Raw genomic sequence first — 8148 nt, forward strand, 5'->3', positions numbered from 1 at the left:
AATTGTCGATAAAAGCCTTTGAAACGTATGAAGTGCGTGTAATTATATTTCACTACATCACAGAAACAACTGAAACAAAGATCTAAAAGCAGTTTAGCAGCAAACTTTGTGAAAACTAATATTTGTGTCATTTTCAAAACTTTTGGCCATGACTGTATGTTAACATAGACATCAGCAGCATATATGAACTCTGCAAATCATATTAAAGGATATAAACTAGGGATCGACCGATATTGATTTTTTAGGTCCGATACCGATAATTTGTGAACTTTTAGGCTGATAGCCGATAATTTATACCGATATTATGTGAATTTTCATTTTTGAAAAAAATAAAATAAATTCCTGCTGAAAATGAATGTTTATTGTTAATGTGTATTTTTTATATTTTTTTGTAAATCTTTCTTTTTCATTTATACCATATATTTTAGTGCTTTTTTTTTGTTTGTTTTTTTACTAACTTTTAGCCCCCTTAGGGACTAGAACCCTTGTCCTATTCACCCTGATAGAGCTCTATCAGGGTGAATAGGAGCTCACACTGTCCCTGCTGCTCTGTGCTTTGTGCACACAGCAGCATGGAGCTTACTATGGCAGCCAGGGCTTCAGTAGCGTCCTGGCTGCCGTAGCGTCCTGGCTGCCATGGTAACCGATCGGAGCCCCAGCATTACACTGCTAGGACTCCGATCGGAGGAGGAGGGGATCCTGTGGCCACTGCCACCAATGATTAATAGGGGGGGGCGCACTGCGCCACCAATGTTAGTTAATACTGGGGGGGGGGCCGCGGGCGCACTGCGCCACCAATGTTGTTAATACTGGGGTGGGGGGCCGCGGGCGCACAGCGCCACCAATGTTGTTAATACTGGGGCGGGGTGGGGGGCCGCAGGCGCATGGCGCCACCAATGTTGTTAATACTGGGGTGGGGGTGGGGGTGGGGGGCCGCGGGTGCACTGCGCCACCAATGTTGTTAATACTGGGGTGGGGGGCTGCGGGCGCACTGCGCTACCAATGAAAATAAATCTCATTCATTCATATACAGGAGGCGGGAGCTGCAGAATCACATAGCCGGCTCCCGACCTCTATGAGCGGTAGCTGCGACCCGCGGCACCTGAGGGGTTAACTACCGCGGATCGCAGCTACTGCTCATAGAGGTCAGGAGCCGGCTATGTGATTCTGCAGCCAGCTCCCGCCTCCTGTATATTAATGAATGAGAGACTTATCTTCATTGGTGGCACAGTGGCCATAGCTCGTCCCCTCCTCTTGTTCCCTGTCCTCCCATTGGCTGCAGCAGCACAGGGGGGAGGGAGACACTGCTTTCTCCTCCCCTGTGCTGCAGAGGGAACACGGAGAGCGCTGTCAGCAGCGCGATCTGTGTTCCCGATTTGTTATAGGAATATCGGCAAAATAAATGCCGATACCGATAACAGTTAAAATCCTCAATATCGGCCGATAATATCGCTAAAACCGATAATCGGTCGATCCCTAATATAAACACCTTCGGGGGCATTTTTTATAATCACAGTTTACTAATTTTGGACTAAAAAACAATTTTTCAATTGGTCTTTATAAAAAATTAGTGATTATGAGCTGTCAGGAGTTCAGAGATAAGGCCTATACATCAAGCTGTCAGCAGCAACCTGACGCTTCAGTGTGAAACTGAAAACAAGATACTTTGAAGACTGAAACCTAACCAAAGACCAATTGTATACATTCTAGGGATCGACAGATTATCGGATTAACCGATATTATCTGCCGATATTGAGGATTTTGAACGCTATCGGTATCGGCATTTATTTTGCCGATATTCTGATAGCGTATGGGGAACACAGATCGCGCTGCTGTCAGCGCTCTCCGTGTTCCCTCAGCAGCCCAGGGGAGAAGGAAGCAGTGTCTCCTCCCCCTGTGCTGCTGCTGCCGCCAATGAAAGGACAGGGGACAAGAGGAGGGGAGGAGCTATGGCCACTGCTCCACCAATGAAGCTTAATCTCTCATTTATTCATATACAGGAGGCGGGAGCTGGCTGCAGATCTGCGGTAGTTAACCCCTCAGGTGCCGCGGATCGCAGCTACAGCTCATAAAGGTCGGGAGCCGGCTATGTGATTCTGCAGCCAGCTCCCGCCTCCTGTATATGAATAAATGAGAGATTAAGCTTCATTGGTGGCGCAGTGCGCCCCCCCAACCCCAGTATTAGACATTGGTGGCGCAGTGCGCCCCCCCTCCCCCCAGTATTAAGCATTGGTGGCACAGTGCGCCCCCCCCCCACCCCAGTATTAAAAACATTGGCGGCGCAGTGCGCCCCCCCCCACAGGATCCCCTCTCCCCTGCTCCTCCGATCGGAGCCCTAGCAGTGTAATGCTGGGGCTCCGATCGGTTACCATGGCAGCCAGGACGCTATTGAAGCCCTGGCTGCCATGGTAAGCTCCATGCTGCTGTGTGCACAAAGCACAGAGCAGCAGGGACAGTGTGAGCTCCTATTCACCCTGATAGATCTCTATTAGGGTGAATAGGACAAGGGTTCTAGTCCCTAAGGGGGCTAAAAGTTAGTAAAAAAAAAAAAAAAAGTATAAATGAAAAAGAAAGATTTAAAAAAAAAATATATACACATTAACAATAAACATTAATTTTAAGCAGATTTGTGGGAATTCTTATTTTTTTTCAAAAATGAAAATTCCCAGAATATCGGTATAAATTATCGGCTATCGGCCTGAAAGTTCACAAATTATCGGTATCGGCCCTAAAAAATCAATATCGGTCGATCCCTAATACATTCTTTACAAAATATTGAATTTTGATGCAAAGTTGCATGAAGTTGCTGGTTTTCACAATGTAACATATACTTTTTCCAAAATATATTGACAATACTCTTCCACCTCTCCCAACTGTATAGGTAATCAATCCAGCAACATTTTATACTTCACATTTAATACGTTTTTTATTTAAAAAAATGTTTTTTTTTATTTATTTTTTTACATATATTTACAATATATTTTATATTCCTGTGGTTCACCTATTATGGATGTAATGTTTTAGATAAGTCTTAAGTGTTTTTATATAAAATGAAACAATAAGCATGCTTCTTCATGGTCACTTTTTTGCGGTAACATTACGCACTACATGCATTGGCTAAACGCCGTATCCGGCAATGCCGTCTTCAAAATGCGTTCAGTGTTACTATGGCACCGAGGACGCTATTAATGTCCTGGTTGCCATAGTAGGAGCGGGGAGCGGGGGAGCGGTATACTTACAGTCCGTGTGGCTCCCGGGGCGCTCGAGAATGATGTCAGAGCGCCCCGTGCGCATGGATGATGTGTTCCATGTGATCACGTGATCCATGCGCTTGGGGCGCCCTGACGACACTCTGGAGCGCCCGGGGAGCCGCACGGACGGTAAGTATGCTGCTCCCCCGCTCCCCACTACACTTTACCATGGCTGCCAGGACTTTAGCGTCCCGGCAGCCATGGTAACCACTCTAAAAAAGCTAAACGTCGGATCCGGCAATGCGCCGAAACGACGTTTAGCTTAAGGCCGGATCCGGATCAATGCCTTTCAATGGGCATTAATTCCGTATGCGGCCTTGCGGCAAGTCTTCAGGATTTTTGGCCGGAGCAAAAAGCGCAGCATGCTGCGGTATTTTCTCCGGCCAAAAAACGTTCCGTTCCGGAACTGAAGACATCCTGATGCATCCTGAATGGATTTCTCTCCATTCAGAATGCATTAGGATAAAACTGATCAGGATTCTTCCGGCATAGAGCCCCGACGACGGAACTCTATGCCGGATCCGGACAACGCAAGTGTGAAAGGGCCCTAAGTAATGTTAATAAATAGTTAAAGTTAAAGGGATTGCCTGACACAACCCGATCTGCACTCATTCACCATGAATGAGTGGAGTATCTGAGCTTTTTTTACGGCCCAATACTCCCCCTTGCCCGGCGCTGATTCGTGCAGGCCAAGGGAATTTTCTGGAGATCCGGTGACGTACTGGGCTCTCCATGGGTAATCTAGGTGGAGGCTTCGACCTAGCAGTGAGCCTGGTGACATCACAGGCACTAGTGGGCGGTCTTTAGCGCTGCCCTAGCCTGTTTAGCCTGTTTTTAGCCTGGCGTTTCTGGACTGTCTTATAACAGTGGAAGAGGGAAGGAAGCTGGGAATAGATGTCTATCGAAAACCAACACACACAGACCGGTACCTGTTATTTGATTCCCACCATCCTCTAGACCACAAACTGGGAGTCATCCAGACTCTACACCACCGGGCAGAGAAAATCCCCACCAGCACAGAGGCCAAGGCGAAGGAATTCAAACACCTCAGAGGGGCACTTAAAACTTGGTCCCTTGTCGGCACCCGGTGACGTCACCGGACTGGAGGGGCGGAGCTTAGCGGAAACTCAGCCAGGCTAGTTACCGCCCCTCCAACACTTTTGCATAATTAGCTAGGCTGGCAGTGACGTCACCGGGCTCCCTGAGCAGCAGAAGAGGAAGCTGTCCTCCTCTGCAAGGCACCCGGAACGTCACTGAGTGACAGAAAACCTTCACTTCCGGCAGAGAATTTATTGGAGCAAAAGGGGGCATTAGAAGTAAGTTCATCAGGTAGGACATGGGTGTTGGTGATGTGTGTGACACTGCAACCCCTTTAAAGTTGTATTGGTTAATTGTAATAAACCAGGCCTTGGCCGTTTTACCTCCACTCTTTAGTCGGTGTCTTTTATTAAAAGTATGCATGTATTATGGTTTGTTTTAGGTTAGGCATAATAGGCCATGTATTGCCATGCATGGGGAAAAAGCTGATCAGTTCTTTTCGGGTATAGAGCCCCTAGGACGGAACTCAGTGCCAGAAAAGTAGCCTTACCAACAAGCATAGGGTGGGCACCCACATTTTTAGAATGATGTACTAATAAAGTATTTTTTTGTTTTACCTCTGTAGGCAGTCAGCTCCAAAAGCAGTAAAAAATAACACATAAAACTTTACATATTTGGTGCTGCAGTAATCGTACGGACACATACAATAAAAGTAACACACTAGTTACACTGCACGGCGAGCATCACAAATATAAGCACAAAAACACGGGCTGATCGGCCTCCTTCTCCATTACCACCCAATAAATGTAATAAAAGTTAATAAGTTACAAGCACCACAAAACTTAGGAGCACATAACCCCAGTGGGCTTCTTAATAACGTCTGACTTAGGCCTCTTGTACACGAACGTTTTTTTGTTTGTTTATGTTCCGTTTTTTTTTTTTTGCGTTTCATATACGTAACCATTCAATTCAATGGATACACAAAAAAAAACAGAAGGTACTCCGTATGCCTTCCGTTTCCGTATTTCCGTTCAAAGATAGAACATGTCCTATTAATGTCTGCATAACGGACAAGGATAGTACTGTTCTATCAGGGGCCAGCTGTTCCGTTCCACAAAATACAGAATGCACACAGACGCAATCCGTATTTTTTGTGGATCCGTTTTTTGTGGACCGGCAGTGTGTTCGGTGACGTCACCGGCTCTGATGGGCGGGCTTTAGTGCTGCCCTAGCCGTTTTACTGCCTAGGGCAGCAATACATCCCGCCCATCAGTGCCAGTGCCGGTGACATCACCGAGCTTCCTGACAGCCCCAAGGAGAGCCCCGGTACGTCACCAGATCTCCAACGCACAGGGCAAAGGACAGCATCGGAGCATGAAATGGGGGTTCTACCACTGGGACCCCTGCCGATCACAAGAACAAGGTACATATATACCCCTCATAGCACCCTGAAATAAGCGGAGCAGCAGGCGGAGCATTGGTGCAGCCGCTCCATTCATCTCTCTGGAAGTGCAGAGGATAGCTTCATATAACCGGAATACCCCTTAACTGCAGAATAATCTATAATGTCACAAGCCAGAAGCAGAGGAAGGAGCGGACAGAAGAGAAAGCCCCCCGAGGTCCTCCGCCCTCACCGTGCATTAAACATTCAATAATCTGATCCTCATCATCACACAGATTGTGTTTCATGCGCATATCGTATAAAGGGTTAACAGGTATGATGAGAAGAATGAGACCGAGCCCTGGAGAAGGGGGCGCACATCACAACACGTATAGTGCCCTCACCAGCCTCCGGATCACACACAATGCTGCAGCACACGCAACACGTCTGTCCCACCGTAGTTTTACATTAACCCTTTCATTTCCTCATACAGTTAATTTTCATTCCTCAGCCGAAATAAAGGGAAAGTCCTCCCCGGTCCATGCAGGCCGAGAACGTCATTACCGTCCATGATAAGTACTAGACTGCATTAACCCATGAGTCACTGCTGAGGTGAACAATGGACCATGTCGTATGGACGACGAAGGATGGAGGCAACGAGACAAAGAAAGACGCCTCGCCGTCCAAACACATGGCACTCAATAATCAATAATTCCCTGCGGGAGGCATCTAGCCTGGCACTGAAGAGCACGTGTACATGTATAGTGATTCCAGGACTGTAAGCGTGTCCATGACACATAGTGAGCTCCTGGTAACAGTAACTGAGCCCAGTATGTGCTGTATGAAAATACATGTATGTGCATGAACATATATATACACATACCTGTATGCATTCACACGCATCATCTGCATGTTATATGTGATGTATGAACACGTGTGGCACATGAATACATCTGGACATGTTAATCTGATCATACATGCAAGTATTGTATGAACATGTCAGTGGCATATGAATATGTATGATGTTTGCATGTATGATCAGGTATCATATGTGCTGTATGGATGTACAGGTATACACTGCATGAACATGAAAATGTGTATGGTAATGTGATTATACATGCATGTATTGTATGACCATATCAGTGTGATGAATCTGCATAATGTGTGCACACATGAACATGTATGCCATCATATGCTGTATACACTGCATGAACATGTAAATGTGATGTATGAATATGCATAATGTTTGCACGCCAGTATGATATCATGTGCTGTATGGATGTGCAGGAATGCACTGGATGCTGGACTGTACCTGTCGTATACGTACATATGATGTACATACATGTATATGATATACGTGTCAGGAAAATGTATGATATCACATGCTGTACGGATGTACAGGCATACACTGCATGGACACGTAAATGTGATGGATGAATATATGTCACACATGAATACATCTGTGTATGTTAATGTGATCATACACGCATGCATTGTGAGTGATGTATTAATATGCATGATGGGTGCATACACTGCATGGATGTCCAGGTATACACTCCATGAACACAAACTAATATGCATGATGTTTGCATGCATGACCACGTATCATGTGTGCTGTATGGATGTACAGGTGTGCACTACATGAGCACGTAAACATGATGTATAACATATGCGGTATATGAGTACATGCATGTCAGAGTGATGTAGGAATCTGCATGAACATGCATGACGCTGCAGGCTGCACTGTACCTGATGTACATGTATGTATATGCTGTAGGAACAATGCGCTGGGCCCCGGCTCCCATACCAGAGTGTGATTCCCTGATGCACAGCCGCCCCGGCCCCGGTCTGTGGCAGCCGCCCTCCGCCGTGTACCGGGGCTCACTACCGCACAGGAAGAAGCTGGAATACAATGTACGCACCCGATGCCAGGAGGAGTCCGGGCCAGACACGACCGCCGCCGCCGCCTCCGCTCCCTCAGCTGTGCCCTGCGCCCGGCTAACACACGCCTCTCCCATACCCGGCGCCCGTCATGCCCGCGGCCTGCAGGATGCCCTCTGCCAGCTGCGCCCTATCCTCCCAGTTACATGGCGGTGAGCTGACATACCTCCCGTCACAGCAGCCATCGCACAGCAGGTCACATGGGTGTTGCGTTGCAGGAATGGTCATAGCCATAGCAACAGCGAGGAGCTGGGAAAAAAGAAGTCCCTGCACTGATGGAGTGGGGGGCTTTACCTCCTGCCACAGGGTCCTAGCTCCACGGGAGTCGCCTGGCACATGCCCACCTACTAGAGCCCTATCCCCACAGGGTCCGGGCATATACCAGTTCTCCATCATCTCCTACCAGTGCTCCATCATCTCCTGCCAGTGTCCTGGCATACACCTGTAATATACCAGTGCTCCATCATCTCCTGCCAGTGTCCTGGCACACACCTGTAATATACCAGTGCTCCATCATCTCCTACCAGTGCTCCATCA

General features: G+C 47.4%; 1 protein-coding gene across 3 annotated transcripts in view; it reads right to left on the reverse strand.

Annotated features, from left to right (window-relative positions):
* The window catches only part of DTX3 (deltex E3 ubiquitin ligase 3), an 85418-nt gene extending 77619 nt beyond the window's left edge, over positions 1-7799 (reverse strand). The window contains exon 1 of one of the 3 annotated variants that reach the window (XM_044285100.1): positions 7778-7799. The gene's annotated coding sequence lies outside the window, so the exon portion shown is untranslated. The other 2 variants (XM_044285098.1, XM_044285101.1) reach the window with 2 other exon arrangements.
* Between the last annotated feature and the right edge of the window lie 349 nt (positions 7800-8148).

Source organism: Bufo gargarizans, chromosome 3 (assembly GCF_014858855.1).
Source record: "Bufo gargarizans isolate SCDJY-AF-19 chromosome 3, ASM1485885v1, whole genome shotgun sequence".
Lineage (NCBI taxonomy): Eukaryota > Metazoa > Chordata > Amphibia > Anura > Bufonidae > Bufo > Bufo gargarizans.